General features: G+C 39.4%; 1 protein-coding gene across 7 annotated transcripts in view; it reads right to left on the bottom strand.

Moving 5' to 3' along the window:
- Positions 1-21,271, bottom strand: part of RASGRP3 (RAS guanyl releasing protein 3) — a 118,672-nt gene that overhangs the window by 76,118 nt on the left and 21,283 nt on the right. For 4 of the 7 annotated variants that reach the window (XM_055539789.1, XM_055539782.1, XM_055539788.1 and 1 more), the window contains exon 2: positions 18,753-18,789. The exons of 1 other annotated variant lie outside the window; for it this stretch is intronic. The gene's annotated coding sequence lies outside the window, so the exon portion shown is untranslated. Of the gene's footprint in view, positions 1-7,846; positions 8,119-18,752; positions 18,790-20,923; positions 20,981-21,271 lie in introns of those variants that run through there. 2 more of the 7 variants (XM_055539784.1, XM_055539783.1) reach the window with 2 other exon arrangements.

Below are 21,271 nucleotides of genomic sequence, written 5' to 3'. Positions count from 1 at the left end.
GGTGCCAATATTATGTCATTTCTTGTAAAAACCAAATACCTTGTAAAGCAGAGTCTCACTGCTGGTTAATTAGCTAGGTCCTGTGGTCATGATCTATTTTATACCTGTCATTGTCTGAGATTATACAATGATTTTTGAGTGTTACCAGAGGCTTAGCTCTGCAGGGGCACCCTGCCCAAGGTACAGAACACCACAGCTGAGGGAACACCTCAACAACGGAAACAGGATGAGTGCAGAACGGAAGCTTGAATCCAGATTACTAGGATGTTTCTTTGTCCTGCAGCATTCTTCTAATGGAAATAGTTATGCATCGGGCACAACCAAAACTGCAGAGCCTGGACCCTCCAGAATGGACGCCTTTTCCATAGTGAGCATTGGTTTTTAACATAAACATCGTGATATAGACAGTATGATAGATTAGGAAAAGGCATGCACTTTGCTTCTATGAAGACCGGGGCCTCCAGCTTTACTGCTCACCACCTCATGGCCTTGCACAAGGTCCTTAGCCTCCCTGAAATTTAGTTTTCTCTTCTGTAAGTGTCAGCAGTACTATCTACCTCTGGGTGTTGTGAAAATAAACACCAGGTTCTTTCTTCTGGCAGTAACAGATTCAGTTTAAATGCCTACTACAGAGGAAAATAGGAAGAGACAGATTCATCTTAGAATCAGAGTGACGTGATTGGAAAGAGACTACAGAGAAATCTCGAGCAGCACCATTCAGATTGAGCCCTATCCTTGCCGTAAGAAAATAATGATCTCTAAAATATTCTGTCAGCTCACAGGATTTTGAATGGCAGTGGTTCCATGCATAAATGAAATTCTTTCTACTTCTAAAAAGCAGAACTGTAAGTGGAGCAGAATCCAAAGTGTAGTCAAATTGAACTCATGGTATGAGTTTTCCAGAACCAAATAAGGAAATTATACTCAGTTCTTCTATTTTAAAGCTGCTTTAAACTGCTGTGTAGTCTGTGAGCTTCAGAAATCTACAGTAACTCGAGATTTGAGAACATTCATTCTTCCAAGTCACAGCAAGTTTTTAGAGTGTAGCTGGAAAATAACATTCATTTTTCCTAGCTCCTTGATCCTAGGTCTAAAGAGTTCTAAGAAACCAGGACATCAGTTCCTAAAAAGGAATCCTTTAAGTGGAATCTTCCAAAAGTGAAGTTAAGCAAAAGACTCCACAGAAACTTGGTTCAGCCCATTTTGAATTGCTGGATGAAAATAAGAATATTACTTTCTCAAATCAGAGGTATAACTAAACAGTCCCTTTTTCTTTTTTATTTAAAAAAATATGGAGTCTGATCCCATGGCCGATTGATAGACCCTCTGCCTGATTTCTTCTCCTTCCTTTTAGCCTGCTCATCAACCGCTAAAGTATCTACCACAAATACCTCAAGAAGGGGAAAAGAGAACCAATTAAAATCACTTAGACACATTCAAATGCAGTTATTTGTCTCCGACTTTGGCAGCAATTAAGCATCAGTAAAGTGGTGATTAAAATGAAATTCTGTAATTAACTGTGAACTTAGATTTTTCCCTTACTAGTTCTCGATCAAAGATTGTACCTGCAAAATTATACAAAATTCTGTAAAGTGATTATCCTTCAACTAAAAAAAATAAGGATTATACCTGGAACACATTCAAAGACGAAACTCTGAGTATATTTATGATACTAAAGAAAACCAGTGGACTAATGATCTATGCAGGGGTCTTAGAACATTTTGTGAGGTAAGGACAGGTTCACCCAAACCAACACCAAGTGCGGCAAAGACAGGGCAGCAGTTGGCACATAGAGAAGTCTTCAGAAAACAAAATGACCAATCTGACCACGTAGAAACATAAAATATGCTGGGAATAACTGCAGCTAACATATGTCATTTATATATTGAGTTGAATATTTTAAGTTCACCACTTACAATAGGAGCATTAAGGTTTATTAATATATATAAGGTTTATTAATATCAATATATTACTTCAGAGTCCATAGACTGTAACCCAAGAATGTAAGCCTTTAAATCAACTTTTTCATCTTTTTCTTTTCTTGAAAACAAAATTTCCCCTTTCCTCCTCTGGAAAGATGCAGAAAATTCTGAGTATTACACCATAGTTACCCAGGAAAATTATCCTTGAATCAGTTTATGAATTAAATGTTTTTCAGGATGTTTTAATTTGAGGAAGGCTATTTTTCACACCCATAATTTTAAAAAGCTACTATGGAAAGAAATGACATAATAGCTGTTATTGTCGAAAAGCTGTTCACTTGTTTTCCCCATTCTCTGCCTCTAAGCTCAAGTCATCAAAATGCAGAGCTGTGCTGTAAAGTCATCACACACCATACACTGTCATTTTTAGGACCTTGAGAACATACTGATTATACAATGAACTGGATTGCTATCACAGAAAACTAACTAGTAGTGAGGATTCTCAATGAGTCTAACAAGCTAAGACTCTCTCAGTTGTGGGCAGAAGGAAATCATCACAGGTACACTGTGCCTGGTGGTCAGAGTACATCTTTTTCTCATGAGAATAAAGGTACTATATAACCAGGTAGAAATTCCAAGAAAGCTGATGTTTTGTTGGGTAAGGGGAGTGCCTAGCAGACATCAGACTATGCTTTTTAATCTAAAAAACAACAAAAGCCCTCCTAAAAGCTGAATATTACATCATGCCATAGTTGATACGATTCTACCTTAACCACATTGGGTCTGCAGGGTAGGAAAATGACCACCAAGTCCCTTTAAAAAATACGACCAAAACAAACACTATTGTGTCTGTAACTAAGCTGACCCTGTTGCCGAAGCCAAATATCCAAAGGCTTTGGAAACATCATCATTGACATGTGTTAAATGGCACATCGGGAATCAGTCATCCATTTACCTTCCACCCATGAGAATACAACACAAACTATATTCCTATGATTATAAAGAACAATGGATATTATTCAGAGTCAGAAGACTGGGGACTTGGTTGAGCTTGGTCACTTACTGGTACCATGACCATGGACAAGTCACTCACTTTCTCTCATTCTTGGTTTCCTCACTGTAATCAGTGGTGATGATGCCCACCCATCGCCCCCTTTCATAGGATTGTGGCAAAGTGCAAGAAAAGTGTCTAAAGCTGGAAGATTTCCATAAAAATCCAGGAGTTTGTCTTCTCAATACAGCAGAGCCGCTCAACGAAGATGAAAACACAAGAAATCCACATAACACCAAACTCCAGAGGTATATACACTACTGTGATCGTTTACAGCAGCAAAAATCCCAGACTTTCAAATCCATAAAAACAAAGTGAATGTGACCAACAAACAGCTAAATAACTCCAGGGAAGGCAAATGAGCAATCAATAAAAACAGAAATGGCATCCGAGGGAGTTAACTCTTTGGGAAAAGTTTCTTTGGAACACAAGCTGGCAAAAAAAGAGAGACAGAAAGAGAAAGACATGAAACAACCACTGCATCACCAAATTGGTTTCTGTATAAAAGATCCCAGGAAAATAACCACTTTATTTTGCTTCAAAGCAGGTCTCTGGAGTGTGACTTGCAGATTCTGCTGCACCTCTAAGTTCATCTCAGGAGTCCCCATGTGGCACCCACCAGACCACACTGATTGCTAAGAACTGGAGGTGATTTCCAGTGGCTCTGGGTTAGCAGATTGTATTGCTGACTGCTCTTGAATTGGCCTTAGGTTTAGAAGGATTAGGCAGGTGAGAAGTAGGTGAAAAATGTCTCTTCTTGTTATAAATAGCTTGGTCTTCAAAAGATATAATCTTGTTACAACCACCTTGAAAAAACATTGACAACTTTCTCAAAGACACGCCTGAGTGGTCTGCTTACTTCACTTTCCTCCTGCTTAACCAAAAGACCCTTCTGCTCCTCACTCAGTGCTCTTTCTCATCACCAGCCCTCATTTTGAGATTGAACCACATGGAAGGATATGGAGAATTAAATTTTCAGAAGCGTTTGAGAATTAGGTTTTTCTTAGGGCTCTGTCTCTGGTTGATGACCCAGGAAAGCCACAGGTTCATGGGCCACAAGTGAGAAGGTCAGTCTTTAGAAATGGGGCAGGTGGGCGGAGAAGTGTGCACTCCGTGGCAAACGGTGGTGCAAGGGAGCATTCTAATCAGCAGAGACAAGCACCTCTCTCCTCTCCCCCACCCTCCAAATGGAGCAAAGAGAGGGAAGAACTGCATTGCTTCTGGTGCTGAACAGCCTTCTAGTCGTGAACTCTCTGAACAACCCGCCCTCCAGGTTGAGCCGCACAATGAACAGGGCTGACATTAGTGTTATCACCACTAAGCTGGCTGTTTGGGGTGGGGCAGGGGTGGAGTGGCTGTCCCCCAGAGGAAAGGAGTGACAGGAAAAACGGAGGAAAAGGCCAGCGAGGGCAGCGGGAGCAGTGCATTCCTGGGTAATAATAAAGCTCTCAATGGCTGTTCTGACCAATGCACGGCCATCAGGGAACCACTCTCATGGAGAAAAACACGCTGCCAGTCAGCGCTGCTACACTGCCTGTGCCTGGATTGTCACAAAGGGAAGCCTCACCCTTCCTGCCATGGAGAGTTCGAAAAGGCCATAACGCACATTGTGTGTCTAATCGTGTTGTGCTGAAATAGTCTCATTTGCATTTCATGAGGTTTAAGCTTCAGTGTGTGAGATTAGCAGATGAGCTGCCCTTTTTTGTTGTTTGTTTAATGTGTGCAGGTTCTGGAGCCAGATCTTGGTATCACTTCTGCCTGCGTCATATGGTATCTCCAAGTGACTACAGTCTCTGAACTTCAGTTTCTCTATCTATAAAACTGGAATAATTATATAAAGCACATGGACTTACTGTGAGGATTATATGAACATAAACACAGTTGCTCACCCAATATTTGGCACAGCAAGTACACAATAAATTTATGTTATAATTTTTGTGCTGTGTGTGCTAAGTGGCTCAGTTGGGTTCAACTCTTTGCGACCCCATGTACCGTAGCCCACCAGGCTCCTCTGTGCATCGGTTTCTCCAGGCAAGAATACTGGAGTGGGTTGCCATGTCCTCCTCCAGGAGATCTTCCCAACCTAGGAATCTAACCCACATCTCTTACATCTCCTGCATTGGTAGGCGGGATCTTTACCACTAGTACCACCAGGGAAGCCCTATAATTATTAGTGCTAATATTAGGATGGTAGTGATAGCAGAAGCCTTGACATCTTTTCAAGCTCTGCCCCTGACTAGTTCTGGAAGCTAGATAAATGTGCTACAATTTCCTCATCTTTGAAATGAAGGCATTAAATTGCACATTCTATGATTCCTATCCTAGAATTAAAAGCTTTGGTTCTGAGAGAGCAGTATTGACATATATTCACTGCTGCTGCTGCTGCTAAGTCGCTTCAGTCGTGTCCGACTCTGTGCGATCCCATAGATGGCACCCCACCAGGCTCCTCTGTCCCTGGGATTCTCCAGGCAAGAACACTGGAGTGGGCTGCTAAAATAGCTAGTTAGTCGGAAGCTGCTGTCTAGCATAAAGAACTCAGCTTGGTGCTCTGTCATGACCTGGAGAGGTGGGATGGGGAGGTGGGAGGGGAAATATGTATACATTTAACTGACTAACATTGTTGTAGCAGAAACTATCACAACATTGGAAAGGAATTATGCTCCGATTAAAAACTAACTAAATAAATACACAGAGACACACAAAACTTTGGTTCTATGGACATACTTGTCTTCATGCAAAATAATTATTTCTATGATTCTGATATTACTATTTTGAAAGTCAAGATATCATTGGTTTATAAAATAATCTGTAGGCTTTCAAAAATTCAGCACTCATAATTCAAAGAATAATCAGACTGTCATTTAGACACCCCCCACTTTTGAGGTCAGAGAAGGCAATGGCACCCCACTCCAGTAATCTTGCCTGGAGAATCCCACCCACAGAGGAGCCTGGTGGGCTGCAATCCATGGGGTCGCTAAGAGTCGGACACAACTGAGCGACTTCACTTTCACTTTTCACTTTCATGCATTAGAGAAGGAAATGGCAACCCACTCCAGTGTTCTTGCCTGAGAATCCCAGGGACGGGGGAGCCCGGTGGGCTGCCGTCTATGGGGCCGCACAGAGTCGGACACGACTGAAGCGACTCAGCAGCTGCAGCACTTTTAAGGTGGGTGGCTCTATAACTCTGACTTCACCTGAGTATTGCTTTCTACTGTCAGTCTTCAGAAAAAGGGAACTACCCCAGAAACAAACTCCCTAGAGAATGGCTCCTTGGGCAGCCAGTGCCCCACAGTCAGACAGAACTCGCTGGGCCATGTGGCCACATGCCGACCCAAGGACCTCACACCACTGGCATACAGAGGAACAAAGAGTTGGAAACACTGTTTCCTTACTGGACACTCTAGGTTTTGTGAATCCTTCTACATTTTGAAAGAAATAAAGGGGGAAATCTCCCAATACCAGACTAGCCAGGCGTCTGAATCTGCTTCCACCCCAGGTCTTTGGCTGATGTGGCAACCCAAGGCCAAACACACTGAGGGAAGCTTGGGCAACATCGGCATGTCATTTTCGATCCATTCTCCAAGTATGAGGAGGGTGGGGGTGGCTGAGGGAGAACTTGAGCCCATATGACAATCTGCCAGTCATTTAGGGAAAGAAGCACACTTCGGGGTAGCCTGGGTTTCTCACAAGCAAAACTGACTATTTGGTCAGAATTCAAATCAAAACACCACTCTGTGCAGCCCCGCCCCACCCCCCTTAATGTCCAGGCAATCCAGAAAAGGGAACTTGTTTGGTTACCTGCCCCCGTGGGTCTGATTCAGAGACCTGGCACTTCCAGAGGTTTGGCCTTCTCCCGTTCTCCTTTCCCTTTCTTAATCACTGTCTGGGGACAACAATGCAAGGATAAGTCCCCGGAACGGAAGCTTTGTTTCAGGACTGCGCCTGCTTTGCTGCCCTGCCGAAACCAAGCCCCATTACTGCCAAATGAACCAGAGAAAGAACAAGCCCTCTCCGTGTTGGATGCCAGGCCCCCTAGAGTTGGTAATTAGCTTCAGAAAACACTTTTGTAATCTGGGTTGTAAACAAGGAAGAACGGCTGTTTACATCAAAAACACAGGAATTCCCTTATCCAAAATAAGAAAGACTAGGGACCACTAGAAATTTTAGCTGTAAAGTGATAGAAGTGAGTTAGAAAAGCTGTAAAGTAATGAAGATGAAAAGAATTATAAAATTCATCTTTCCGTGAATTAGAAAGCATGTCTGAAATCGAAATATGATTTCTAATCTGAGTCGTATTTTGTTAGCTTTCTGTTTTGCAGATTTTTATACAGTTACACGAGACAGTCTTCAAAATTGACTAAGAGCAGTCCAGTTGCACATATAATTGATTCACAAGCTATTTCTCAAACAATATTTTCAATGCTAAGACTCAAGCGTCAGTGGTAAAAACTGATGAAAATCAAATCTAGTCATCAACTCACATCAATAGTCTCTACTTCAGAAACTGAATCTTGGCTTTGAAACTAAACGTCATATACCATTACAATTCCAAATACCAGGAAATAAACTTGCTATTTCCTAGATAGGAATCAAGCCATATGCCTCACTAATCCTTAAAGTTAGAAAACAAGGCTGCTGAAGAGAATACTTTCTTTAAAAAAAAAGACTAGTAAAAACACAAATGGCTATTAGCAACAGGTAGAAATAAAATGTCTCCTTTAGTGCCAGAGGGAAACCAAAATTAAAAATTGTCAGTGGCCTGCAAAACATGTGTGCACCTGCACACACACAGGAGCGTGCACGCACACACACACACACACACGCACGCACGCACGCGCACACACACACAGAAGAAAGTTCTCCAGTTACTTACTAGGATGGTTGGTCGCGTATTCTTCACATCAGCGCCCTGCCTGCTCAGCTGCCAAGAGCCAGAGCAGTCGGCGAGCAGCTGTTTCCTTCAAGCTGCGGCTGTGTCTTAACCAGTCACATGCACCTCCTGATAAATACCGCTACGTGCCAGGAGGTCAGAAACTGAAGATCATTATTCTCCTAATTCGCAAACCGTCTCATAACCCGTGCACTGGCTCAGCCAGTGCATTAGCACGTAGAGCAGCACATTCCATCATTTGTTTTCTTTTGTGACAAAACACGAACAGCTGATAACTCACCCTGGAGAGCAGGTCACTGCAGTGGAAAGTGGATGTTTGTGATGGGAAGGAGGTGGCGGGGGGTAGGCTGACAGTCCGTCTGCTCTCTTACCTCCCTCAGGTTTTCAATGGGACACTTGAACAGCAAGAGGAAGGGACCCCAGCAGCACAGCTGGTGGCAGGTGTTCTTCTCTCCAGGTGTCCCTAGTCTACATCCACCCGCTGCTCCATCTTGGTTTTATTTTCTCAGCATCCCAGGCTCCAGTTTGTTGGAAGAGCCACAAACTGAGTGGACTCTTCTGGGGAGGGCAGACTAGCAGTCTAAGAAAGCTTAGGCTTAATTTCAAAGGACAGGGCTGCTATGCCCCATGATGCTGAGGGGCAGATATGGAGGCTTAATGAGGAAGAGCAAATGCAGCTTTATCTAAAGAGCGAATGGAAATGATTTCAGGCACTTGAGACCAAACTTCCGCATAGTTATCTATTGGATTGTGTCAACATTTGGTGGCACTGTTGAGATTATCAGCGAGGGAATGAGAGTGGAAACAGAAATAATCATAGAAATTCACAAAGCACTTTGCAGATAGATGTGCCGCTGCCCTCTTTGGTATGCCAGGAAATGGGACCAGCCTGCTGTTTCCTGTGTTGCTCACAAAAGTGGCAAACCATCCTGAGTGCTTTGTTGAATTCATATTTCTCACCTGTGCTGATTTTCCCACCACCACACCCCCCTTCTTCTTTGCCCCTCTCTGCAAAGAAAGCCTTTAAGCTATCTGACTTTGGACAGAATCTGACCTTGGGCATCTGACCCAAGCTGTGGTAAGAGTGACACTTACCCAAATCTGTGCCTGAGGAGAGTAGAGGGGAGATATGACAGAGATTCAGCCCTTTTGGCAAACTGAACATCCAAAAAATATTTTTAAAAGGTTAAAATGCCCCAGGGGATTTCTGAACCATAATGAGCCTGTTAAACTGTCAACCTTGATTTTTAATAAATAAGATCTTAATAGAAGAGCCTGTGTGGGCCATTTTTCAAATCTGGGTTTTGTCTTATAATTATTTACAATGTTAATCAAACCAGAAATTTCCCTCTGTACAGAAGATAAAATGTTTTTCCGGAAAATCAGAAAAGGATGAAAAAAAAACATCAGTTTTGCCATTCTTTCAGAGGATTCATTTGTTAGCAACATGTGAGAGCCCAAAGTACAAATGAAAATTTTTAAAGCTTCAAAATGTATCTTTTTTTAAGGGTTCAAAGTTTTTAACAGAAATAAGACCTCAGAATACAATGTGCTGAAATACATGTTAGCTTCATAAGCAGTTTTTCCTCATGTGTTCATATGACCATCATTAACCCAAAACAGAAAAGGAGGCCTATTGAAGGTGTGAAATATTACTTTGATTTATTTTTACTTTATAATTATAGAAACTTTTGTGACCTGATGGCATCCATCAGTTACTTTACTTGCAACTGACTTGTTAATTGTTCTGGTGATCTATTGCATTTCACATGGTCAATTGAAAGAGAGAAACCCTTCAATAACCAATAGAAAAAACAGCCTCAGGAAAGGCAAACACAAACAACATTGTAAAGCAGCTATACTCCAGAAAAACAAAAGAAGGAAATACTTTTCTCCTTCTGTTGGCAGAGAGGAACAAAAGGGATGGACCCTGAATCACAGCCTTGAAGCCAACTGTTGATGCAGACCACGACCAGGAACACGCCTTCCCAATAGGGTCCAGGGGTGTGATGGAGGTTCTCCAATGACACCTTTCAGCCTCGCAAAGAAGTGGGGAGATCCCACCTCCATGCCCATACTGTCTACAGGTACTAATCATTTCCTTCAATTCAAAGAGAGGGGCCCTCCTCCTGTTAGAGGCCATCTACCTACTGGATTTGGGTCTCACTGGGCAACTCCCGCCTGTTTAGGATGCTTTCACCAACAACTTTACCTTCTCACCCTCCTCATTATCTAAATATGCTCATGGTTTTCTGTGTCCTAAAAACAATCCTTTTTGATCCTTCGCTTCTTTAACTCCTGCCCTAACCCATTCATTCCCTTCGTGACTAAACTTCTGGAGAAATACTTGTATGGTCTTGCATCCCATTTTAAGTCTCAACCTGCTTACAGTCTGGCTTCTTCCATCAATTTCACTGAAATGATATTTTTTTTTTTTTTTTAGGGAAAGCATGCTCAGTTCAGTTCAGTTGCTCAGTTGTGTCTGACTCTTTGCAACCCCATGAATCACAGCACACCAGGCCTCCCTGTCCATCACCAACTCCTGGAGTCCACTCAAACTCATGTCCATTGAGTCAGTGATGCCATCCAGCCATCTCATCCTCTGTCGTCCCCTTCTCCTCCTGCCCCCAATCTCTCCCAGTATCAGAGTCTTTTCCAATGAGTCAACTCTTCGCATGAGGTGGCCAAAGTATTGGAGCTTCAGCTTTAGCATCAGTCCTTCCAATGAACACCCAGAACTGATCTCCTTTAGGATGGACTGGTTGGATCTCCTTTATTTTTTTGGGCTCCAAAATCACTGCAGATGGTGATTTCAGCCATGAAATTAAAAGACGCTTACTCCTTGGAAGGAAAGTTATGACCAACCTAGATAGCATGTTGAAAAGCTGAGATATTACTTTGCCAACAAAGGTCCATCTTGCAAAGGCTATGGTTTTTTTCAGTGGTCATGTATGGATGTAAGAGTTGGACTGAGAAGAAAGCTGAGCACCGAAGAATTGATGCTTTTGAACTGTGGTGTTGGAGAAGACTCTTGAGAGTCCCTTGGAAAGCAGGCTAGATTTATTCAAAAACTATAAAAGCTTATAATATAAATCAAACAAAATTAGTTGTTAAAAGTGACTAATATGTATCAAAATTCTGACCAAATCAAGACAATCCAAAGCACAGAAAGATTATATAGCCCAAGAAAAAAAAAGCTATAAACAGGAATGTCAATAGAGAAACTACATAAATATACAAATCTACAGTTTTAATGTAACAACAACAAATCGTTAGGTACATGTGTCAGCTATCTTTCTCCAACATTAAAATAGCATATGTTTCACTTTTAGTAAAAACATACATAACACATAAAATCTTCCCCCAAGTCACCAAAGACCAAAGTTATTGGCTTCACTTGTATTTTACTCAACTTCTCAGCTTTACTTGACCCAACTCACCAAACACTCCTTAAAATTTTCTCTTGTGACTTCTGTAAAATTTACTCCTGCCTCCTTCAGCCTCCTATGTGGACTTTTCTTCTACTTGCCCCTTAAATGTGAAAATCCCCTCTTTCTTCCTGTTTTCTTGCTCTTGCATGTGTCTTCATTGATTACCAGTTTCCTGATTAGTTGCATTGCCTTCAAAAGCCCATCTCTACCTTCAATCTATTTATTTTTTTTACACTAAAATCTTCTCAGGGGCCATGGCGGTGGCTTTGGTACCTTTATATTACCAGAGCCTGTGACTGGGCTTGAATTTTTCTCTTGCATTTTCCACTGCTGTTTCATTTCTTACTCTGTGTTATAGTTAGGTCTTCATGTGTCTGTGTTGCATCCAAACTTCAACTACCTTAGAGAAAGTGTGTAACTTACTCATTTTATATCCTGCAGTGCCCAGTACAATGTCTGATTTATAGGAGATATGTGGCTGTAACCACGCTGAATAAATCAATGAATGATTGAAGAGAAGGGTCATCTATCTGCCTATTCCTTTAAGAAAAGATAATTTTTCAAGTTTGCAAAAATGGATTTTATATTAGTTCATCAAACCATCCTAAGCAATTCCCTCCCAAAAGAAATTATTTTCTCCACATTCTTTGACAACACAGTAGTAAAACTATAAAACAATTACAAAAGCCAGAAAAGAGCCAAGCTCTTGGAAAGATTTATAATTTGTCTTAAAAAAAAATCATTGATTGGAAAAGAAGAAAAAAACAATTATAGCGTGCTTAGAAATTTCAGTAATGAGAACACCACATATCAAACAGTATGCACAAAGCAAAAGAGTTAATCAGAGACAAGTTGACTTAAGAAGAAGTTAAAAAACAATAGATCAATAATCATGGGAAAATGCAAAAGGTATTAAGAAATTGTTCCAAGAAAACTTTTTGGTCCAAATTACTCATACAATCAAGTTCTTTTGTGGCTTGAAGCCATAGATAATTCCCAGGCTTTACAAAATGTTCAAGTGGACAAAAATAACAGAAAGCTAACATAATAATACCCTTGATTTAAAAACAAACAAACAAACTGATAGAACATAATAAAGGAAATCACAGACTAAGTTCCTGTATAAACATAGTTAACCCCTGAGATGAAAAAAAGTCTCAAAATTAAGGAATGCATTAGCATAGTAACATAAATAAGTCAACAGAAAAAAATTTTGATTTAGCACAATAGATAATCTTAACAAGTCTTTTGATAAAACTAAATATCAATTTTTTTTAATTAATAGAATAGGAGAATTTTTCTTAGCACAATACAGATTGTGTATCCTAAACCAAACACAGGCATCATACCTCAAGGTGTAATACTAGAAGTATAAACATTAAAACCAGAAACAAACAAGAAAAGAATGCCTATTATCACTACCATCATTTATTTTAGCATAGTATTCTGGACCAGGTAAGAAAAAGAAACTAAAAAAAGAATTATGAAAGAGCAGGAGACAAAATTATCTAACCTGTACATGTTATAATCATTTACTCAAGAGAATCAGCTTTTTAAAAAGTTTTTAAATAATTGGAAATGTGAGGTGAACAGTTAAAAAACAAATTCACAAAATAAAAGAATTTTCCATAAAACAGCCAAAAACTGTTGGGAAACATAATGGAGAAAAAAAAGCTTAATAGTAGCAACAAAGTATCTAGAAATGACAAAAAAAGTGAATAACTTATATTTTAAAATTTATAAAACTATATTGAGAAAATATTTCAATAAATAATGTTATATGATTTTCTTGGAACAGAAGATTCAACATTGTCAAATGTCAATTTTTCCCTATTTAATTTATAAATATAATTAATTCTTGGTTAAAATCTCAAAGAGATTTTTCAAACAGCTTAAAAAAGAACTCCTGAAGTTTATTTGAAAGAATGAAATACAGAATGGTAAAGAAATTTTTAGAAAACAACAAAGGGGTGTGTCCTGGATATTAAATAGGCTAACAAGAAAAAATCAGGAATTTAACAGTTTGATACTGATGCCAAAGGAGGCAAAGCAATGGAACAGAGCAGAAAGCCCGGAACTATAAATACACGTACTATAATAAAATGTTTATCTGTTAAATATGGTGTTTAAACCCAGTGGGGAAAAATTATTCTGGTTGAATTAACTGGTTGAATAGTTAATTATTAGGAAAAATAAAGATGTAATTATTACCTCACATCATACACAAAGTAAATGCCTAGTGGACCAAAGAGTGAAATATGAGAATAAAACCACACACTTGGAGAAAATTATGTAATTGTTTTTATAATCTTAAAAATCATTTAAATCATGGTTAAATATGTCTATTGAGAAAATTATTCTATAATCAGAAAAGCAGAAATCATAAAGAAAAAATTTTTACTATTTAAATGAATAAAATGTAAAATTTGTATATGTCAGAAATAACCCCACCATAACCAAAATTAAATCAGAAATGACAAAAAATGAGATAAAAAAATGAAACCTGTATGTTAAAGGGTTAAGAGCCTTAACATATGAATAACAGTTATAGTTAACAACAAGGCAAAGGATATTATAAATGGTCCACAAGGGAAGAAATATAAATGACCAATACACATCTGAAAAATATTGTTTCCTAAAAATGCATATAAGCTAAACAATAATAGGATACCATTTATTTTCTAAAAACTTGACAAAGATGGATTATTGATACTTTCCAATGTTGGCAGGAGGTTTGGAAAATGGCACCTTCATTCTCTACTGGCAAGAATATAAATTGCTACAACATTTGAGGAAGATAATTTTGTGATATGTAGCAAAAGCTTTTTAAAATATGTATACTTTATAATTCTTCAGTTTGTGTTTAGAGATATAGCCCCAAAATATAGATATTCATATACAAGGGCGTTTTTCACAACATTGTTTCTACTAGTGAAAAATCTGAAACAATCTATGTGCCAAAAGTAGTAAAATAAATTATAACACATTCATAAGATGTAGCACTATGGAGTCATTATAAAATAATGTTGAAATATGTTAATGTGGAAAACTATTTGGTATAGAGTAAGTGAAAAACACAAATTACAAAACAATTTATTCAGTGTGATTTCATTTTTCTAAGAAAATATGTGAGCATGTAGGAAACTGAAACTTTGGACACCAAATTTTTAACAGCAGTTCTCTTTGGGAGTTCAGGTCACATCCAGTTTCCCCCCCTTCTTTATGTTTATCAGCTCTTTTCTAGTGTTTTCATGATAAATATGTAGCAGTTGTTCATTTTCAAATGAGATCTTTTCTATATAAGAAAAAGTATACTAGTCATATTTTAATTTAGAAGTATTATAATCATCCACATGAAGAAGAGAAAGCCTTTGATGAGAAACATGATTAAGAAGAAAAGACCCAGAGCAGGAAAGCCTCACCATCCGTTAACAAAGCCAGCCACTTCCTCCCAACTAAGTCTTGATTCTCTAAACTGGTGCTCCTGGATGTAATAACTGACAGCAAGTCACTGGAAGTGGTGGAACTACCTACCAGGTTCAAAGGATGAAGGAAGAGGAGGGAAACATGGCCTGGCTTGAGCACCTTGGATTCAGTTTCTCAGAGACATCCTGATGGGCCTTTGTGCCTATTAGAGGCATTCCCACAAGCAGAAATTCCCAAATGGTATCCATCCCATGCACACATGCTCAGGGAGCATGAACCACCATGGCTGCCCCTTACTCCCCTCAGCCCTGCCAGCTCCCCGGCATCTATCTGCTTGGTGCCAGGCTCCATACAAGCTGCTCCAAGCTGGTGACACACCACCTGCTGGTCAACTTGAGGTACGACTGCTATGCTGCATTCTCTGCTGCTAAGTCGCTTCAGTCATGTCAGACTCTGTGCAACACCATAGAAGGCAGCCCACCAGGGATCCCGTCCCTGGGATTCTCCAGGCAAGAACACTGGAGTGGGTTGCCATTTCCTTCCCCAATGCATGAAAGTGAAAAGTGATAGTGAAGTCGCTCAGTTGTGTTCAACCCTCAGCGACCCCATAGATTGAAGCCTTCCAGGCTCCTCCATCCATGGGATTTTCCAGGCAAGAGTACTGGAGTGGGTTGCCACTGCCTTCTCCGATGCTGCATCCTCACCCCCACCTTATTTTCAGGGAGCCTCATAGGCAATGTTACTCTTGTATTTCTTGGGTTCAGTAAATTCTACCTGGTCATTGCTTTCTCAGATACATATACTTTGGGAGCCTTCTCTCCTTTTTTTCCTTCCACCATTTGTCTAAGAATCTTAGACAAATGGGGATCTTCCTTCACCTTCCTGTTCTTCCCTTTTTTTTCCCTTTTTTTCACCATGTGTGAGCCAAAATAAATACATAATCACGATCAGTTGTAAGAAGCACGCAAGCTACGTGCCAGTTACAGAAAGAAATTGTGAAGAATCAGAGTAGAGTTTTTAACCGCCAAAGCCCTTGAACTAAGTAAACCATTGTCAATAAATGAGAAAATAGAATGTCTTGTGTTCGATGTACATTGCATTTAGGGATTCATCAAAGTATGTGACAAAAATCTCTACCTTCAAGGTTTATAACACCTCCAGGAGAAAAGTGGAACATGTAGAAAGCCATACGTAAGGAATAACAACAAATATTTATCACAACAATCAGCATCTATTAATATGATGTACTATATTAATATATTGTTAACAGTTTATAACCAATTATCACCTGCTTAAAATGCTCCTTTAATTCTCACAGCAATGCTCTATGGAGATACTATTATCCCCAGAAGACCTTTAATAAGATTAACTAGCCTCCCCACAGCTAGGAAGCAGCAAAGACAGACATTTTGAATGCAACCGTCTAACTCCAAACCCTGCGCATTTACCCCACAAAATGATTTGGCAGTCAGAGAACTTTTCAGAGACTTGCTTGTTCTTTTCTAGCTCACCCTGCTTATCCTCGAGCATAATAGCCAAGTAAACTGCATGGCACTTTAAGATCTAATCTTAGGCATCACAATAGTAGCCTGCTACTCTTGTCCATTGGCAACGTGTGCTATTTCAGCCAGCGATAGTGGTTCGTGGTCGTGAGGTGGTCTGGTAGACTGAGTGGCGTTTATAACATTGCTTCTAGGACTTCCCAGTGGCTAAGATTCCACGCTGCCAGCACAGGGGGCCCAAGTTCAACCCCTGGTCGGGGAACTAGATCCCACGTGTTGCAGTAAAGACCCAGAGTGCCACAGCTAAGACCTGGCACAGACAAATAAGTAAAAGAAATATTTTTAAAAACCATTGTTTCTGTGCATAATACTTCTCTGGGTTAAAAATATCTTGAGTTCCCAATAACTGATTTACAAGTGAGCCTTTGGAACCCAGCCATTCATAAACTGGAGACAGGCTGTAGAAAAATGAAGAGGAGAATGAATAAGGACAGTCTCTAGCAGAGGAGGCCTCAGCAGAAGGTGCCCTCAAACCTCATCCTCTGTGCCCCCCTTTTACACACCATCCCAGGAGGAACTCCCAAATTTCTGTACAAATCAATCCAGATTAAAAATAGCCTTCCCCTTTCAATATCTCTTTTTCCTGCCAATCTCATCTCTCTTTTCCCTCTTTTTTATAAAATTTCATTTACTTTTTAAAAACACATTACATATTAGTAGAGTTACATTTACTCAATCTAATTTGTTTAAATTCATCTTAATGGCAACATTTTCCCCTCCATCTAAGCTTCTCAGATCTCTTAGTGTAGCTTCTTAGACCATGCTAGCTAAAGCTATATTCAGTTTAAAAAAAAAAACAAAACAGGAAGGAAAATTAGGTATTCGTGGCACAAAACACCTTACTTAGCATAACTGCTTATACAATAACTTCCCCCACTAAGAGTCTTCTTTCAAAACCCTGACTTGACAGCAAATTTTATCAATCTTTGAAGATCTCATCACTATATACCACAGATTAATGATAATATTAACTTTTAAATCTTCTAAAATGCCACTGCGGTTTCCAGAATTCTTTTAGTTCTTGAAAAAAAGTTGCTCAGAGTAAAAAATAAGTAAATAAATAAATATAAATAGATAAAATCCCCAAGGCTGTCTCTATGCATTTGCCTGAGACTCATTTGGTATGTAGAAAATAATAGAAGGGCAGTTTTCACATTTATGGTTTCCTTCCTATCTGTATCCGCATCATTGTTATATCAAAGTATAAAACACAGAGCTGATTCAGGGATAAATGAGGCAAATAAAATATTCAAATTTATTTTTTTTCTTGTTATGTGATAGTCAAATGCACGAAGTGGGGCACAATTTGATCTTCCTAGGAATCACAGGAAAAGCATAGTTAGAAACTCCAAATCCTCTTATTCTTATATGCAAACTCTAGGACCCCTCGGACCCACTTCTGCCTATTCTCTCATTGTTGTTTTGCTCTTGCTGGACTCCTATAAGTCTGCTAAGCTGTCCTGGGTTCACATCACAGCCCACTGGCCTGGTCTGGAATATGATGGTCAGTGAACACTTTCGGAATGAATGAAAGAATTTATTTTTACACCATGGTTATACTATACATTAACCATACCATTTTGATACCAAATCCATTTGCTCAAAATTATACATAATTCTAACCAGTGTCAATGTTTTACTCAAATCACTTCTGCTCTTTACTTTACCATATTACCCAAATCCAGCTGGCTGACTACAAGTCCTATTTTCCAGTCTTTAGTGCCAAACTACTTGCTCAAGCTTTAATCCAACCATCACCACCTGAGGGTTCTAAATCTGTGAGGCCTGAGCTTCTAACCTCATTTCCATTTATCATACATGTGATCAAATATCACCATGGTTTACTTGCACTATCTTTGCTGAAACTTTCAACTGCATCTCAGGCTTACTTACACCCTTTGTGTGTAGAATGCCTTTGGATAAGATATTCCTTTCTGTGACTTCCTGGAAAAACAAAAAGGCAACCACAAGAGTGGGAACTTGCTGCGGAATGAGGATCTAACATTCTTGCTATAGGATTTTCTTATTTGCAGATCACAGGGGGTCAACTAAGAAAGCCCTTTTAGAAGCACATTAAAAAGAGGTAGGAATGGTTCCAGTTTTCCTTCATATTTTAATTAAATAAGGAGTGTTTGTTCTCAGGGCTTTTCTTGGTGATTGCCATTCTTATTAGTGAAAGGCAATAGATCCATTTATGTTGTGGTAAACTCTCAAACTGAGAGGTAAGTACAGGGGAAGGGTCAGAGCTGAGAGGCGGGTGCTGTTTCCTTAATAGAACCATAGGAAGTAAGAAAGTCAGCCAAAGCATCTTGGCTTGTGGAAATAAACACGTGGTGGTGAGCAATCAATGCAGGAGAGCATAGGTTAAAATAGCTGAAAACAGCAACCTAAGTGGTGAGGCTTCAGTAGGTGTTTGAATGCTTATAAACCCTTTTTAAAAATATATATTCTAATGGTCAGGAAAATTACCTTATCACTTGGAAGAATGGTCTTGTATCCTTTTACACTGTAAGAGAAACAGATGCCTGTGTGAATTTTTTAACTTACAAAATACTTAAACTTAAAAAGCAATAATGCTCATCATAGATAAATACAGAGATATATATAAGGGAAATACTACCAAAAAAATAAATAAAATATGTTACTGTAGAACTCCTCTCTCTCACTGACATGACACACAGCGATGAGAAATGCATCTCATGCATACATACACACATAGGGCTCTATTTTTCCATTAAAAAATAATCTAATTTGATTTTCCCTCGTCACAGTGTATCATGGTTACATATACTGGCTTCACTATCAGTAACACCGATTTATTTTCTTAATAGTTTTGTACTCCTTCATACTGTAGTTATCTAGTTTATTCACCTTATTGCTGAACACTAAAGATGCTCCTAGTGTTTGTCTCTATAAACAGTGCTGCACTTAACATTCTAGCCCATATGTCTTAGTTTCTGGTGCTTTTATTTCCGAAGTGTAGATCTCCAAAACTGGAATCGTTGGGATTTCAAAGTGTTTCATTTTACTCTGAACTCTCATTTATTTCCCCAAGACTAAACTAAAGCAACGCAAGGGTCAAGGCCTTTAAAAGACTGATAAATGTAAACTTAGAGGATCAAGATTATTCATTTGCAGAATCCTGCCCTACCAGGCATATTAACTAAATCATTTGTGTTGAATATTTTGCTTGGTTTTCATGTAGAATAATAACATTTTTTAAAAACCAAAGCATATTAAGCCAAATCACTAAAATTGGCCAAAGTTAAGAGTTTACAATCTATTTCTCTCGCTTCCCTGGATAGCTTAGCTGGTAAAGAATCTTCCTGCAATGCAGTTGAGTTCAGTTCAGTCATTCAGTCTTGTTCAACTCTTTGAGACCCCATAGACTGCAGCACGCCATGCTTCCCTGTCCATTACCAACTCTAGGAGCTCACTCAAACTCATGTCCATTGTGTAGGTGATGCCATCCAACCATCTCATCCTCTGTCATCCCCTTCTCCTCCTGCCTTCAATCTTTCCCATCATCAGGGTCTTTTCCAATGAGTCAGTTCTTTGCATCAGGTGGTCAAAGTATTGGAGTGCAATGCAGAAGACCCCAGTTTGATCCCTTGGTTGGAAGGATCCCTTGGAGAAGGAAAAGGTTACCCATTCCTGTATTCTTGGGCTTCCCTGGTGGCTCAGTTGGTAAAGAATCTGCCTACAATGTGGGAGACCTGGGTTCAATCCCTGGGTTGGGAAGATCCCCTAGAGAAGGGAACAGCTACCCACTCCAGTGTTTTTGCCTGGAGAATTCCACGGACAGAGGAGCCTGGCAGGCTACCAGTCCAAGGGGTAACAGAGTCAGACATGACTGAATGACTTTCACTTCATTTCAACCCTTATTATCTGCATACACCAAAAATTCCATGAACTCTAGAGCCCATTCAAGTTGCAGAATCTCTTGCTGATTGATTTTTTTTTTTAATGTATGAGCAAAAATGAACTGATATGTTAGGAAGAACAAAAATGTTAATGTTGGACTAGAAATTAGTGCTGGGTGGAAAAGGGTCAGGAGTGCTCTCACTTACTTCTATCTTATTTTCTGGACTGTGGCCTTAGTAACTGAAGAGCCAGCTCTTCCACATGCCATCTCAGTGAGGGAGGGATGGGGCCCACAATCTAAATATAACAGTAGGAGCACCCCAGGTCTACAACTACACTTTCTGGCATTAGATGTTTATCACAAACCACCTCTTCTAAATTATATAGTTTCACCATGTCATTTGGTTTGGGATTTTGGAGTGAAAGTTTGGACTATGTTAGTCTGTATTTTAACAGCATATATATTCCACATGACCATTAACTAATATGGCTATACCAGCCAACACAATTTAAGATACCAGCAATTGAGCATAGAGTTCCTTGCCCAAAGGAAAGAAAAAAAAAAAAAAGTTCTATTCAACATGAATTAAAGGAAAATTGTTCACATTACCAAAGCATTCTTTGTTTTAGAAAGCCACTCATTGCAGGATTACAAGAAATGTGTGTGCCCTGGTTCATTAAAAATGGCATTCGACCAACCAAAATTTAACTCATATTATTCAAGAACACATTTGTTAAGTAAAATAAACATGAGTCCAATTTTGGACCCAACTTACTGGCCTAGATGGTCTGTGTCCTTTCCTTCAGAACAAAAAAGGAGGCAAGCAATTCCTAGCTGCCTGTGAAAGACAGGTTATTTCACAACCCCTCCAGGGGTGCTTAAAAGTAACCTGCTAAAAATAGCCCCGCAACTCTGACATTAGTGTCCTCGGCAGAGGGGCCAAGTGAAACTCTAAGTTGCCTGAAATACGTCCCCTACAATCTAATTCCATAGGACTACTATTAGCTGAAAATCCCCAGTTTTCCTCCTGAAAATTCCAACATTAATACGTTTTTTTTCTTTTTTAGCCATTTTCCAAACTAGGAGGAGAGGCAGTACAGTGAGTGGTGAGGATTTTGGCATG

Source organism: Bubalus kerabau, chromosome 11 (genome assembly GCF_029407905.1).
Source record: "Bubalus kerabau isolate K-KA32 ecotype Philippines breed swamp buffalo chromosome 11, PCC_UOA_SB_1v2, whole genome shotgun sequence".
Classification (NCBI taxonomy): Eukaryota; Metazoa; Chordata; class Mammalia; order Artiodactyla; family Bovidae; genus Bubalus; species Bubalus kerabau.
This window is presented reverse-complemented; position numbering and strand designations above follow the sequence as displayed.